The sequence below is a fragment of the Aptenodytes patagonicus genome, chromosome 17 (genome assembly GCF_965638725.1).
Source record: "Aptenodytes patagonicus chromosome 17, bAptPat1.pri.cur, whole genome shotgun sequence".
Lineage (NCBI taxonomy): Eukaryota > Metazoa > Chordata > Aves > Sphenisciformes > Spheniscidae > Aptenodytes > Aptenodytes patagonicus.
Window position 1 is genome coordinate 10,863,320 of NC_134965.1, and position 16,488 is coordinate 10,879,807.

The 16,488-nt window shown below is 37.5% G+C and overlaps 1 protein-coding gene across 4 annotated transcripts in view; it reads left to right on the forward strand.

Annotated features, from left to right (window-relative positions):
* The window catches only part of USP32 (ubiquitin specific peptidase 32), an 83,469-nt gene that overhangs the window by 6,842 nt on the left and 60,139 nt on the right, over nt 1-16,488 (forward strand). The window lies entirely within an intron of this gene.

The following is a 16,488-nucleotide window of genomic DNA, read 5'->3' on the forward strand; positions in this document are numbered from 1 at the left end:
GCATTAGCAAGTTATGTGATTAGGTGAGGCGTGATATGTCTATTAAATTCTATAAATTAAGATTATTGTGCAACTGCTGCTTTGTGATAGGACTGTTTGATTTTTCTGTATTTGAAAAAAACAGATATTACTAATGTCTGTCATTTTAAAAATGCCAGAATACCTTTTGAAAATTGAGCATATTTTTTGTTATGTTGTGAATTCACACATTCATTCTAAATAATTTGGTGTATGGGGAGTGCTAGGTAGGTCTAATGAGTTGTATGTCCTTGAGCTCTTATCATGGCATCTGTATGACTTAGCTACTAATTATTTTTAAAATAATCCTGGTCTTTTTTGCTCCAAGAAGAAATTAAAAATACAGTGAGCATACAGAAAAGAAATGGAGGAGGGGTAGAACAAGTGTTGCATTTTCAAATACCAGAATTGTTTCTGTCCACTGACTAAGTTATTTCAAGGACTGTTGTAAACCAGAGCTATCCAGTTGGGTTTTTTAGGGCTTTCTGGGTTATTTACCAGTAGCCTATTAATTTTAAAGATTTGCTCAGTGGAGAGCTGTGCATCTGCTTGAGTCCTACCGGGCCAGGTGGGTGCTATGTTCCTCCTTGGGTTGGGAGCTACAGTATTGTTTTACTGCTGCTGAGTGAGGGACTGGCAGCGCACCGAGAAATGTTTGGTGTCTCACCATGGAACCTTACAGAGTAAGGTACTTATGGACACCTATGAAGTGAAGTTGTATTCTTAATGAGTAGAAGCGTGAGAGTTTTTCTGCCTGTCCTTGACTGATAAGTCTTTGCCTTTGTAATGAGTGTCATGTTTGCTATCCACTTTGTTACTGCATCCTAGGTGGCTAGCAGTACTAAACTATTGGGTGGTAACTTACAGAATTATTTTGAGTAACATGTGGGACTTGGTGTTCAATGGAGGCTACTCAGGAGCACACAGCGTTTAATTTGAACTGCCCAGCCTCTCTTTAGGTGAGCTCCAGTTGGGTGTTGACTGCTAGCTGGATTCTACAAGGAACATCCAGTGAGGTAGAAAGCATGCTGAAGGTGTATATGCAGGTCTTCAAGTTCTGCATGCGTGTTTCCAGAAGTGCATTTTACAATCTAGTCTTCGGTATTGTTCATAATAAACCCGATGATTTCCTAGTTTAAGTTTCTGTATAGGAAAGAAAGTTGCGGAGGTTAATTCTAAATAAGACTTTCAATTTCTAAGTATTTTAAAAACAAGTTATTTCTTAATTTGTTATTTTGCTTGAAGCAGCTGCTTTTTCTTTAAGTTATACTTAGTCTGAATTACTGTGAATGTCCATGTGATATTTGCAGTATTGAAGAACTACCAAAAGCATCTTTAACATTTAATTTTCATATGAAAAGGTCATTTACATAATGAGACAATGAAGCCTTTGGGCAAAGATGAATGTAGAAGAAAAATCCATTAATGTAGATTCTGCCTAAGAGTTTGAAAGGGTCTAATTCACAAAACTTTGAATACTATGTTGCTGCTAGCACTTACTGGAATGAAAATACCCTGCTTGCCTAAAGAGTGGCAAAATCCTAATGCACATTCTCTTTTGTGATTTCTTCAGGGACATCTTACTTTTATTAGCGATGACTGTGTCTGTATAGCTTTAGTGTTTTCAGCTTAGCTGTGTAATACTTAGCATTTCTTTTTTACGTAATGAATTTTGACACCTCTGAGAAGTGGGTTTTTTATAAGCTTGTGTTTACAATTGAGCAGGGTTGGCATAGTCCTTCTTATAGGTGGGGACATGTTTGGAAAGAATGCATCTCTTTTAACTGCAGTTTTATTAAACTGGTATAAAAGCTCTTCTGGATTTCTGATTCTTAATGGGTGTAAGCTGGGTTCAGATCTTGCTTTGAAACAAAATGTGTCTGCATATAGTTTTTGTAGTGGTTCACCAAATCTGTTTAAAAACTGATGCAAGTTATAATCAATCACAGCATTTTTCTGTGTAGACCATTAAGTCATTCATCATAATGACAATAAAAAAAAAGCCTTCGTTATTTTAGGGTAATACTGACATACGGCTGAGCTCTAGGAGATAGAGATGTGTGTTTCTTGGTTAAATAATCTAACAGTTTAACAAAATTACTTTCTTTTAAAAATATACTAACATTTGTAACAAGGCCTTTATTTGGTTTTGAAGCAAAACAGGATATGCCTGAGAAAGGTTTGGACAAATGATAATCAAGGCAGTTTGTAATGACCAGGGTTTATTTCCCTGGTCATTATACAGGTCAGTATACATTACTTTATGTAAAAATGGTGAAAGTACTGAAATAGTTACTTACCTGAATCATTACTTCCACTAAAGTGATTAGCTATCACAGGTAGGGTGACTTGGCATATCAAGTGACTTGCCATGATGTCTAGGGTGTTTAAATCCTCCTCACAACATATAACAAGCCTCTCCTATCACATGGAAATGTGCTGATGAGGCTAACAACTCATTGTGCTTACCATGTGGTCTATTGGGGCAAAATAATGATCTCTCTTCTGGAATGGTATTCATAAGCTGCATAGTTTAATGTGTTCACCAATGCATTAAGGTGGAATGCACTGCAAACCATCGAGAGTTTCTGGGACAAGGATGCCGTTGAAACTAACAGGACAGCCCCTTACTCGTAACGGGTAACTTTGGACAAACTGAGAAGATGGGCAGAAATGTCGTCTGGCTTTACACATTGCCATAGGCTTCAATTTTGACTTTTAGAATGGTTTTAAACAGTTAGTGAGACATTCTGTACCTTAAAAAGGGATTTGACTTCTCTTCTGGTCAGGTTCTCTGCAGATGCATGTCGCGAGCTGCAGAGAAAAGGCAGTGTAGAACTGGTCTAGAGTGAGGCAGCCACATCAGTCATCAGAGTGCCATACATGCTTCTAACCATCAACTACAAAGGGAAAACGAAGCTATACTTTTCAGTGTCTTGTATACCATTTATTTTGATGATTTTTTTTTTTCACGTCCAAATCCTTTGAAGCTGTTTCGCTTAGTTTAGAATCTGAATTGGACCCAGAAGTTACGAGAGACAATGTCACCTGGCCAAAATAAGAGATAATTGCATTCTGCATAGGAATGTATTCTTTGTCCTTTAAAAATGAAACCTATTACAAGCCCTTTTGAATTCTTCCTCACAAGCTGTGTTTTTTATTCACATTGTATCTATCTTTTTGTTAGCCGGTCTTTCAGTTGTCATCCACTCATACAATTTGATTTCATGTTAAGTATTTAATACAGAATGCATGCTTACATTTCTTTTGTGTTTTGAATTGATATTCCTTATCGTCATTTATAGTGATAACAGAAATGCTCAGGTTTTGTCCCGTGGCAGGCTGCTTTGGCAGCAAGTCATGAACTGAAATACTTGTAACAGGTATATGCTGCTGTCTCAGTGGAACTCTACAAATGATCATAAGACTGATTTGGTTGGATTTTTTGACAGTTGTTTTAAATGATCAGTTTTACTGCACTAGTTCAGAAAATTGTTCTTTTAAAATTCTGAAACCTTGAATGAAAAAAATGAGGAAGAAATTCGGAAACCTAAGCAGAACAGGAAGTGCCGGATTTAATAAGTCTGGATGTAGAGAAAAAGAACTGAAAGTATTGGGATAGTAATTACAAGAACTTCAGTTTTGCAGATAAAATTAGTTCTAAAAATGAACTTGAATATGGCACCATGAATCTATTTTGGGCTGAAGAAGCACTTCCTTCAATCCATGTTTCTAGTTGTTAGGTGTTATCCAGAAACAAAATCTTACTCTGCGCTGGAAATTTCCTAGTCTTGTAAAGAAGATTTTTACCATGTTTCCCCTAACAATGTGATACAGTTAAATCCTGGATTTTAGTTTAAAAATTAGAAAAGTGGATTTGCACTTCACATAGCTGAAGCAGCATTGCTTTAAGAAAAATCATCAACAGCAGTTTGTGCAGTCAGTATAGCTTGCTCTGTATTCTGTGAGGGTCCTAATGAAGGTTGTTATCAGTGGAAAAGTAATATAAGAACTTTTTGGTCCCTGTTTTCCAATCTTGCAGCTAACAACATGATTTTTCTTTTCCTAAAGAATTATAATCGGTCTTTTTGCCACTAACAAATTCCCCACTTTTTTGTTACCTGCAATTTAGTGTTGTCTTCTAATCACCTTGCTTAAAGAATAGTTGTGTAAATGCCTTGTGTGAACTAATGTTATTCCTTAAATAACGAGTAGATTGCAATGTGGATGGGTTAAAGCAGGAAGGAACTATAATATACACTAATTCTAATATAGAACACTGGCTAAATATCTGCAGAAGCCAGAGTATTACAAGAATAGAGGTTAAAAGGCAGAATATAAAATATTTGATAAATATCTCTTCATATAAAACATTCATAATTTATTATGTAAATGTAATCTTCTAATAGAGACGGCAGTGTCCTTGGGGATGTCTTGTAAGTCTCTTCAGGGATTCAGGGAGAGATTCCAACTGCTGACGCTGCTCAGGGCGTTGTAGCTCTTTGGTGTTAAGTCATTCTAATACCTTTTTTGTTTCTGTACTTCTTTTCTGTGAAACAAAGGACAGTGTGTTTATATGAAACTCTGAAATTTGAGTCATCACATCAATCTAAACTGGTCAGTGACAGTAAAGTTACTGGAAGGTCGTTTCCCATACAGCTGTTACATGGTGTATCTAAATACGCTGTTTCATTCTTCTGAATGTAGGACCTTAGGAATAATATACATCTAATGATTAATATTTTTAGAGATAAATTTTGTAACAGAGCACAGATATACTTAAAACTAGTATGGCATCTTTCAGGATAGTTCTTCAAAATATTAGTTCTCGGATGTTTATGGAGCATTCTCTTAACAGGAGATGCAGCAGTGGAAATGGAGTTTGGAAATAGTGACGCTAATTGTTTGCTGTTGTCAAAAAAACATCTCTGATTCAGTTCTTGGTGTTCTACCAAACATGTAATAGGGTCCCAGAACTAACCACATGTTAGTTTTTATTTTATTTCTTAACTATATAGGCTAGTGTCTCTATTTGTGATTCTGCTTTTATTTTTCAGCCATTCACAGATTGCATAGCAAACTTGTTATTGTGTGTTTATAACAGTGTAACAGAAGATGTAAATTTGTGACCTGACACTAAAATAGTCCACTTTGCATCTGAGTTTGAGATTATATTTTAGACAGATGTATTCCCAAGAGCTGAGAATAGGTAGGCCCAAAATACAGAGCCTTTTATTGTCCATCAGCTGTATGTATACATACATGTGTGTAATGTGTTTGTGCCAAAACACTTGACTTCTAAGTGAGTAATATTTTTCTTCTAACTTTAGAAATTAAGATTTAGCAGTGTATTAGTATTACATGAATCTTTTATTATTCTTTACTTGTCATAGTATTTAAGTGCTATGCTTAACTAGAGTTGGCTCTGTTAGCTGCCAGAGACTAACACTTGAGTAAATACTTACAGAATCATAGAATCATTAAGGTTGGAAAAGAGCTCTAAGATCATCGAGTCCAACTGTCGACCCAACACCACCATGCCCACTAAACCATGTCCCTAAGCGCCTCATCTACACGTCTTTTAAATACTTCCAGGGATGGTGACTCAACCCCTTCCCTGGGCAGCCTGTTCCAAGGTTTAACCGCTCTTTCAGTAAAGAAATTTTTCCTCATGTCCAATGTAAACCTCCCCTGGCGCAACTTGAGGCCATTTCCTCTCGTCCTATCACTTGTTACCTGGGAGAAGAGACCGACCCCCCCCTCGCTACAACCTCCTGTCAGGTAGTTGCAGAGAGCGATGAGGTCTCCCCTCAGCCTCCTCTTCTCCAGGCTGAACAACCCCAGTTCCCTCAGCCGCTCCTCATCAGACTTGTTCTCCAGACCCCTCACCAGCCTCGTTGCCCTTCTCTGGACACGCTCCAGCACCTCAACGTCCTTCTTGTAGTGAGGGGCCCAAAACTGAACACAGTAGTTGAGGTGCGGCCTCACCAGTGCCGAGTACAGGGGCACGATCACTTCCCTGCTCCTGCTGGCCACACTATTTCTGATACAGGCCAGGATGCCATTGGCCTTCTTGGCCGCCTGGGCACACTGCCGGCTCATGTTCGGCTGGCTGTCGACCAGCACCCCCAGGTCCTTTTCCGCCAGGCAGCTTTCCAGCCACTCTTCCCCAAGCCTGTAGCGCTGCATGGGGTTGTTGTGGCCGAAGTGCAGGACCTGGCACTTGGCCTTGTTGAACCTCATACAGTTGGCCTGGGCCCATCGATCCAGCCTGTCCAGGTCCCTCTGCAGAGCCTTCCTACCCTCGAGCAGATCAACACTCCCACCCAACTTGGTGTCGTCTGCAGACTTACTGAGGGTGCACTCAATCCCCTCGTCCAGATCACTGATAAAGATACTGAACAAGACTGGCCCCAAATTTGATCAAAACTGTACCAGCAATTGCAAATGAGAACTCCTTTCCTTTTGTCCTCACTAAAGGCTGTAGGAAACACTGCCTTCCTGTGCAGAAGTTGCAGATTATGTTTAACTTTCAGGCTTAGACTATGTTTTCTTAATTAAAGAACAATTCATAGTATAGCTGCATTTAGTATCTTTGTCACTGTTGGAAGAGAGGATGTGAAATATTTGTTATGTTACAATTTATTTTGTAGCAAAGTCCTCATGTGGTGTTTGCATTCACATAGTTGGCTTTTGTCTTTGCTTTTCATTTTAATAGGCTGTTTATTTTTTGGAAATGAGTTCTATAATGTAATTTTGTGTATCTTAACAAGCATAAATGTCTAGATGATTTTCATGGTGGTAAAAAAGTAGAAGCAGCTTTTCCAAATTGTGGCAGAAGCTGTTCTGCTCATCTATGACAATACAAAACTTCAGTGTATTTGCCAGGAAAACTGATGAAGGGACAGCGCAGAAGAGCAGAGTTTTGTTTCTAATCTAAATTGGACTAAATAACCATTCCAAATACTGAAAAGATTGAGAGCTAAAACCATCAACCTAGGAAATCATGTACAAACTGTGTGAACTATGAAGAAGCATCAGAAGAAAATAGTGGTGGGAAAGGAAAAAAAATGAGGGATGAAGAGGTTACAAACTGGGCAAGGAGCGATGCCTACCTTTACCTGAGCATAGTCATCCCAGACAGGGTTGCTTACTTCTAGGGCTTCCCTAACTCCCGATTCATTTTTTGTCCATGCTTCTGTCTTTTGGAGGGTAGTTCAGGGTTCCTGTTGCTGTTGCTGCAAGATGGCTTATGCTCTGTGTTTAAAACCAGTTAAAACTTGTACCTCTGCCTCCTTCCCTTTTACTTTTCTGCACTGTTTCCATGCCTGGCTGTGCTGGTCAGCTAGCTGAGTGTGTTTTCTCTTCTCCAGGGTCAGCAATAATTTATTCAGAGCATCTAGAGCAGTAACAGCACCTCATCTTGGAAGAAGCGATAAGTGCTCTGACAGGGGCCTGTGGCCAGGAAAGGTGGCATCCTGTGATTAATCAGGGTTAGAAATCGCTTTGTTCAGTCACTGAGAATGAGTTTACCAGTTCTTGAATTGATAACAGTAAATACTTCTGTCCCTAATATTGCAGTCTATTGCACTTAGATTTGCAGTTGTGTGTATGGTAAAAGTTACTTTAATGATCTGCAGAGGTTTCTGAATTTTCAGGTTTCTTCTGTGGCTTACAGGTTTGGACTGGTAAGCGTATAACACTAGGCTCCTTTAATTCCTGAGGTTATAAAATATAGCCAATAAGATTTAAGTGCTCAGATGGTGGGAGGATTATTTCCCTGTTGGGGCTATTATGTAGCAATTCTTATCCACGCTAGTCTTATGGGGAGGGTTGTCACAGAACCTGTACTGATTAGCTTTGCTTGAAGCAAACATAATCCAAATAGCAATGTGACAGTGTGTGCCCTGATGGAGATGCTTTACAGATGGATAAAACAGGCTAATAATACTTAATGGCATTCTTTTTGAGGACGGTAACTGTGAGAAGTAAGCTCTTTGAAGATTAAAAGCGTCACATAAATGCTAAGTATTCATGTTACAGAAAATTGGCAAATCCTCTTGTAATAACTAAATCTTCCGCTCTCCACACACAAGATGTTAAACCTTTGATATGCATTATGGTTAGGTCTAATAGAACCAAGGAAAGCTTTATCCCCAGGATGAGCCACTACTACCAAAACCCAAAGAATAGGTAGGAGGAAAAAATACAAATGGATTGAATAATTTGGTATTTTTTTTTTTAAAAATACCAAAACTGTGTTGCTGTTATCCTTAAATTCCTGTTGTTCGTAAATGTCACGTTCAGACTGTTAAGTCTTTAGTGAGGTGCTCTGTGCAATTGGAATGGTATCACTTTTTATATTCTGCTTAGGAAAGATTCAGTAAGAGTGGATTAACTTTTTCATTAGGGGAGGCAGGATTTTTTTTTTTTGTCTGTGTGTTCCCTGAAAATATTCTCAAGTGGATTCCTTTTTGGCAGGGACAGGTGGGTGTGGAGCTTGTCTTTTTAGTCATAGCTAGTTCATTTATCTCAATTGTATTTTGCAGTTTGTTCTTCCTATTTGGGGTTGTTCCCAAACATGCTTTATGTTCACTTGCACATTTCACCTCTTTGAAGCTTTTTAGTAATTGCTTTGGTTCTTGACAACTTCATAACCGCAGCCATTAAGTCACAATAAAGACTAATGAAAAAAGTAATAAAATTTCCGTGTATAACTAGGATGAAGATTCCTGGGGGAAATATTGAGCAAGTGATTACAGGGAAGATAATTGTCTGGTTAGAGAATTATATGCCCTGTGAGTTTGATATTGAAAATGTAGAATTGTCACTTAAAAATCAAAATATTAGAATTATTAAAACCTGAGCTGGAAGTCAGGAAGAGCTTGAGGTAGGTGAATTTTGCTTGTTTCCTGAAGGATGATCAAGTTGTCTGTTATATTAAAATTCAGGTTTGGTTCTTTTTAGTAAAGAATAAATGCAATGTTATGCTGATGGTTGCAAATTATTGCTTGCTCCGTATACTTGAGATCTGCAGGGCTGGGTGGTTTTTTTGTTTGTGGTTTTGGGTTTTTTTTTTTTTTTTTTAAGGCACAGACATAGAAAGCTGTTTTTCATCCAGTAGTGACATTGGAAATTCAGATTTTGTGTGTGTGTGTGCTTGTAGAGTATCGTGGGCATTTTGATGCTCACAATTCTGGGAAAAAGTACCAGCCCTACTAGATACGTTGTAAGATACTTTAGTCAGATGAGCTCAAAGTTTCTTGACCGTTCACCTTAACTGAACTCTTTATCCTCTCCGTTTTTTTCTTCCTGCTTATGCAGTAATTTGTTTCCTGTTTTGATTTTCAGCATTGTTGATACCTTGTAGTCTTCTGCCTTGATTTGGCTTTTTTTTTGCTGGTTGCCTGTAAACTGGAGTAAATAATTTCATGTAGCCAAATGAAATACTTTAGGCTTTTGAAACATAAAGATTTTATCAGTTTTTTGGTGCTGTTACTGCTACTCATACTAATGGAAGCGATGATTTGCATGTTACTTTTGTGATTCTTGTGTAAACAGAGGTTACCAAATCACTGATTTATTTTCAGCAGTGACTACTTTCTCTAGTAAGATGAAAGGATAGAAAACAGATATGCATGTTGTTTCTGTGTCATTTGTTAGAGATTATGTTAATTGGCTGTCAGTTTATAGTAGCCATAGCAGATTAACTCCACCTACCCTCAGTTACACTGTTGGGATTCTGTCCTTTTCACTGATTAAAGCAGCTCTTTAGTAGTAGCTTATAGTACTTTTACAGAGTATCTTAGATCATATATCAAACATCTGTCTGATGTAGAGTAGAATTTATATTCATTTTAGCGTTGAGACAATTAAGACGTGGAGAGGTTAAGTGTCTCTTGCCTGAATGTCTTAGGCAGTATTAAAGAGTTCAAATGCTATGCTTTTTATTCTTATCCTTTACTACAACAGACAACTGTATGCTTTTGAAAGCTGCATTTTGTATCTCATTCTGTATCACCACAGCATTTTACATAATTGTGCTTGGATTTTGAAGGGTAGGGGAAGAAGCATTGTAAAGGAAGGGTTTTTTTGTGGCTGGTCTGACTTTCCTAATAAATATTAAATGGGAATTTGAAATGCATTTATTGTGCTCACTCTCGTTGCACATGTCGTAGGCAAGGTATATACTAATTATGTTATATAAGCTGTAGGAAATCCATTAAGCCTGACTAACCACTTCTAACCTTTAGACAAGCTCCCTTCAAAATGAATATTTGTTTCCTGGAATGCTTAACATTCACGTGTGAACTGTTCCATCTTAAGCAGCAGTGATTGCTTGTAAATTTTGGTGTTGCTTCTCTTCAGTGCATCTGTAAATCTTTGAACTTCTTTGCAAGAGCGTTGGAGAGCAGCCATATGCTGAAAGATGGGAAGAAAAGTTACTCTGTTGGTTCTTGCTCTAGGTGCAAGTTAGTTACTGGTGCCATGCAGAGACTGGTGCATGGCAGTTCTTACATTCTTGACCTCAGTAGTGTTCTAGTGTTGCGCATATATATTTATATATCAACAAATTGGGGGAAAAAAAAATTAAGGCAGATTTTTAACTACTTTCTTACAGTATTTGAATGAAACATACTATTGAGGTAATTTGTACAAACCTTAGCTTAGATTCATTAGTCTCTAAGGAAGTATGATAGAGTATGCACTGTAGGTACTTCTATTAATGAGGAATTGGCTTTGATGTAACCATTTTCTTCTATCTCTTTTTCCAAAACAGGAAGTGAACAAGCAAAAGTATCAATATTAGGTGTATTTAGTTACGTAGTCATATTTTTATGATGACTCTTAATAAATTTCACTAGCAGTCTTGTAACAGCAGAGTAACTTTTGCTGAATCAGGTATTTGCTTCCCAGCTTGCTGAGTTTTGCACAGGTGTTTGTTGTATAAAGTTGTTCTGTGCTTTTCAGTACGACCTTTGTTGTGAAGTGACAGAGGCTGTGCTGTACGTTGAACCGTACATTACTCACAATGCATTTTAAACCTTTCCAAGATAAAGACAAGAAGGTGGGGGTGGAATTAGTGCTACAGGATGTGGAAACAAAAAAATTTCTAAAATGAATAGGGAATGTATCTGCAAAACTTGCCAAGGCTCCACTGTAAGAGTTTTTCCTCCACCTTAGGTTAGTTAAACAGAACTTAAGGTACATCTAAAGATGTACTTTAACATTACAGAATGGGTAAGCAAAAAGAATAGTATCTGCTGCCTGAAGAGAAATTGTGATACATAAATTATTGTTTTATGTATACTATTTGGGCTACAATTTTTATACAAAATAGACTTCAAATTTGAGAGTAGTTGATTGAGCACGTGTAAATGTTACGGAATTTGAGTACTAGACAGTAAATACTTCTGAAAATTAACCTTGTTTTTACACACCCCTGTGAGTTTTAAGTAGGATGAGGAGAAGGGGAGCTGTGTTTTCTGCCTTCCTTTTTGAAATGGAACGTTATATCTAATGTCCAGAATGTGGGTATCTAACATTAGGCTTCTACATAAATGTAGCATATTTTTTTTCTGGGACAAATTCCCTGCAGCTCCCGTTCATATCAATGACACAGCTGGTGGGGTTCCCCTCTGAAATTCAGGTCATTTTTACGTGGGTGGCAAAATAAAGTTTAAGTCTGGAGTTGGGCATGTAGGCTTGCATAGTTCGACCTTCAGATACAGTTTTACTCTAAAAGGAAAACTCCAGGATGACTTGATGATAAATATGTGGAGGGAAAGCAGTGGAAAGAGGGTGCTTTCCAGCATGGGACTGTTTTGGAAGGCGCTACATAAATCATTACCTGGACAGATGTGAGTTTGAAAAAAATAGTAGAGTTGTAAATCCATATAAACAGCATAAAGTTTAAGTAACACTGTTAAACTAAAACTAAATATATCCTCAGCAGTTGAATGAGCTGAAGGTTTGTTACAATTACTGTAAGTTGCGGTGACATTTTTAGCTGAGGTTGCATGGTTTCATTTAAACTTTATTAAACAAACTGGAGCTCGAATATTCCCTGGAGAGTTGGAAGCAGCACTAATCTTCTGTTAAACTGTCTTTAACTTTATTGGAAACCATCCAGCCATGGTAGCTTTGAGGAGGTTTGTATTAGTAAAGGTTGCCTAGACAGAATGACATCGTTTGTGACTTTCCTTTTGTGGAAAAGACCATTTGTTTCAATGGTGGTTTTTGGAAGTGGGCAGATATAATTTTAAGAATTAGAATACAGTATAATTTCAGTAATACTGAAAATTGTTTTTATTGTTTTGAATTAGAACCTCACAAGAAAAAGTTAGCTTCTGTAGTCTTGAGGTGTAAAGAATTAGGCGTGCAGTTCCGATTGCATTGCTTTCTCTGCCATAATATTGAGGTTGCGCCACCTGTTATTGGTAGGAGCAATGTGGAGATGGTTTTTGCTGCATTGGCGACCATAAACCTATTTTGGGAAGTCTTACGTGTTCTGTTTTTCACTGTCAGGTTATGAATGCAGCAACAGTGTATCCGATAGCATAGTGTCTGTCTTGTATGTCTAATGAAAGCAGCTTGTGAATGGTCTTTTCTTAGGTGTTTGTAGACAACTGTCTCCTGAAAGTGTTTGGTAAGACTGTGCCTTCGGAAAAAGTGAATATACTTAATGAAGGAACTTACGTCAGTGTAGGAAACTGGGTTGTTAACTACATTTACGTCTAACGGTGGGATTAAAAATACCTCCATGGTTTGTGATGCTTGCTGCATAGGACTCATGGAATTGAGAGAAAAAAGGTAGCTTATGGGTATGTAAGTGTTCTAATTTTTTATGTTATTATAGTAATAGACGTATTGCTTCTGGAAATGTTACTTCCATAATTTAAGACGTAGTTTTATTTCCTCTCAACATGCCATCACGTTATATCTCTATGTTGAATAATTGGTACTTTGGTGTTGGAATTTTGTATTCAAATATTTTATTTGTCTTCCAGACTCATAGTAAACATTGATAATATCTTTGATTTATACTCTGCTCATTTCAGTAGTACTTTCACGTGCCTGGATCTAAATGTATAATGAACTTTTTTTTACAAAGCTTTGCAGATGATTTTAAATGGCCAGCATCTGTCATTTTAATGTGCCCTGGGGAAGGAATGGAAGTAATTACCTTTCCTGTAATTCCTTGACCTCTTTTGTAGTTTCTGCCTGCAAACAATAATATTACATGGTCTCTAGCACTAATAACTTGCTTTTGAAATGTAACATGGACTGGCAGTATCAACTTATCATCTACTATTAAATGATATACTGACAGTTCTTTATGAAGGTGTTAGTAGTATTGGTTGACTAGTTTTCTTCCCAATCTTCTCCTCACGAACTCATCCTTCAGTAGGACCCCGGTCACTTCTGTATTTCATGGTAGATACGTATGTGTAGGATTTTCTTATTCCTGAACACTGCCTGAAGTACATTTTTGGCAGTCGTAGGTGCTCAAGGAAGTACCAATAACGGCTGCGTGCAGTGCTCTTGGGCGTACTGTGTATCTCCAAGGTACAGTTGGCCTAAGTTTCATCGCTGCGCTTGTTGTCTTAACTTGTGATACAGTGAGACCTATTTGCCTAGAGTAGAGGCCTTCTCTGTCCTGCGAAACTGCAAAACAGCAACTCTACCGAGGTTAAATTAATTCACTGCTCTTTGTTACATCAGAGCTTAGCACAAGAAATACCGTTCTATGCAGTTCTGTCGTCAAAGAGGTGGTGGCGTTTCAGTGACTCCTAGAAACATATAACTTGTTTCGTGCGCTTAGGGATGTAAGGTGATACATAAAATATCTCTGGAGTACTAATTTGGTCTGCAGTTAAGGTTGTCAGATTACAAATTGCTTTAATTTCTGTTAATACAGGTAAATCTCATAAAGGAATGGCCAGTAAATTTTATGATTATGAAAGTATGTGACTGACTAAAATAACTTTATATTCTAGCCTATTACATATCGTCAGTTCACATTTACTGGTTTAATATTTTTCTTTATTAAAACAGTAATTGGAAGTTTTACATGGCTATGGGCTGTTGTATTTCTTTTAATTAATCCTAGCACGAAAATAGTGCACAAGTATAACTGGGCAAGATTGTACGTGTGTTCCTATTGAGAAGTGCTTTTGCAGTAAGTGGGCTCAGCAGTGACAGCAGCTGGAAAGTAACTGGAGTTGTGTGAAACTGCTCTGCCCAGAAATTGCAGGGATTGTCAGTGCAGCAGGAACGCAGCGCTGTGCCGGTGTGCAACCGAATTCATATGGAACCTCCTTCGCTCCTCCCCACCGTGCTGCCATGCTGGGGAGAAACTTTAAGGAATTGGATCAAGGGATACAAAATCAGTAGTTATAAATGAATGCTGGGGCAAAAAAATATTTCCCTCATAGTTTTTCAGTGAAAATTATTTGAATTTTCTATGCAGCCAGGAAACTAAACCTGAGAACATCGATAATGACACAATGCCATATTAAGTGGCTGTAAATGTTGTATATGTTTCAACCTTATTTTTGAAGTAAGCAATAATTAGGTCACTTGAAAGTCCATTATAATATGTGTAAAGCTGTAAGCACCTGGTTAGTTAATGCTTTGTTTGTGTATAAACTTTTTTGCCAGATGACCACAAACCAGATTGGATTAACTATGAGGAGTTCAAAAAAATTAATTGAGGGGGAGAAAAAAACAGAATGCAGAGTCTATTTTTATTAAAAGTGTGTGTGTGCTTATGCATATAAAAATACAATAAATTAAAATATTTTCATCAAAGAACGGTTGCTAGATTTTGTCTAGCATCTAGGTTGTGTGTTTTACCGTGCCAAAATAATGAAGCCAGTAGCTTCCACATTTTATGTTCCCTTAGCAATCCCAAGCTTTTACTCATTAAACATCTGGTGAGGAGTTGTCCCTGCTAACTGAAAATTTGCTGCAGTTACGTTGTGCATAAGAGGTGTGAAGGAGGCAAGGTGAAGCATCCCTCTGATGTGAAGCACTTCTGTTAATTTCTTGCATGTGTTTGGAGGAAAGACTGTGGTGTGAGGGTCAGTTTCTTTGCAGAATCTTTATTTTGCTTCCTGTTTCCATAATTTGGAAGAGCTGGAGAATGTTGCTTCAGGTTGTAAATATCGTATCTGAGAGTCTGTTTCCAGTTAGCTGGGGAAAATCTTGGAAGAAAACTTTAGCTGGTGTGCCTAACAGTGTTTGAGCATTCATTAAAGCATCACATCTAAAGACACAAAGAACGAAAATGACTCTATGGATAGATGTTAATATGAAAAAGTGAAATTTAAACCCCATATAAGGCAGATAACAGTATTATACCAACTTTGTTCTGCCATATAATTAAAGTATGCTTGTTTTATTAAAACAAGATATGTGATGATGATAACTTGAGTATGTCTTTTGCCAAATCCATGGTAATTGATAGCACCAGTGTTGTGTGGGTCACACTTCAGGTTTATTCCTTAGATCCTTTGAATTTTTTTCTGGTCAAAAGTACCCAGAATCTATAATAAAATTTGAAAAGAAACATGACCGAATTTCTGGTTTTACACACAATTGTTAACTGAAGTCACTAGTCTGTTTCAATGTCGACTAGGATTAAAATTAGGAAGGAATGTTTCAATGTGATTTACTTTTAAGGAGTGATTTTTCTTTTGATGAATGAATTAATTGAAATGTACAAGTTTCAAAGAGAGTGCTGGATTAAGCTCTCAAGTGGTCTGTTTTATTTTGGCTGACAAAAAGCTTGACAAGCTTTTGGCCGTAGCAGTGTTGTTTCTGTCTGGCTTGTTATATCAGGGGAAGGAAAATGCCTTACTATAAATACAGTGAAATAGCTATCATGTACAGCATCATTGCTTTTGGCTTCGAGATGGTAAATAGCTCTTCCAGCACTACATGGTAACTTACCTGTGATCCAGGTCATGGTGTATTATTCTCTGCAACTTGATTTTTGACAAAGGACCTGTTTTGTTCAGCAAGATACTTCACTTCTCAAACACTTTGTTAGAAAGTTGCTTTATGCTTGTAAAATCTGAAAGCGGGGACTGCTTTTCAGGAAGCTCATGTGCAAGTATAAATGGGATGTCATCAAACTTCTCATGTTTACAGCATGTGAACAAGTTTGAACAGGTTTTAGCTGGCAATCAGATTTTGACTGTGCAAGAAAATCTTAGGTGAAGAATTACATTTAGTCCGAAGTTTAACTGTAGTATTCCTGTTAAATTCATGCTTCACTGTACTGTCTTATGAGCATGTAAGTGGTGATTAAATATTTTTTTTAATACAGAAAAGTAGACTGTTTGCCTGATGAAACTGCTTGAAGCATGCTGCTGGAGCTGCTCTTAATAATATTCACCACTGTTGGTTACAGATCATTTCTCTGGCTTACATGCAATGTAAAATTGATCATAAATCTAGCTT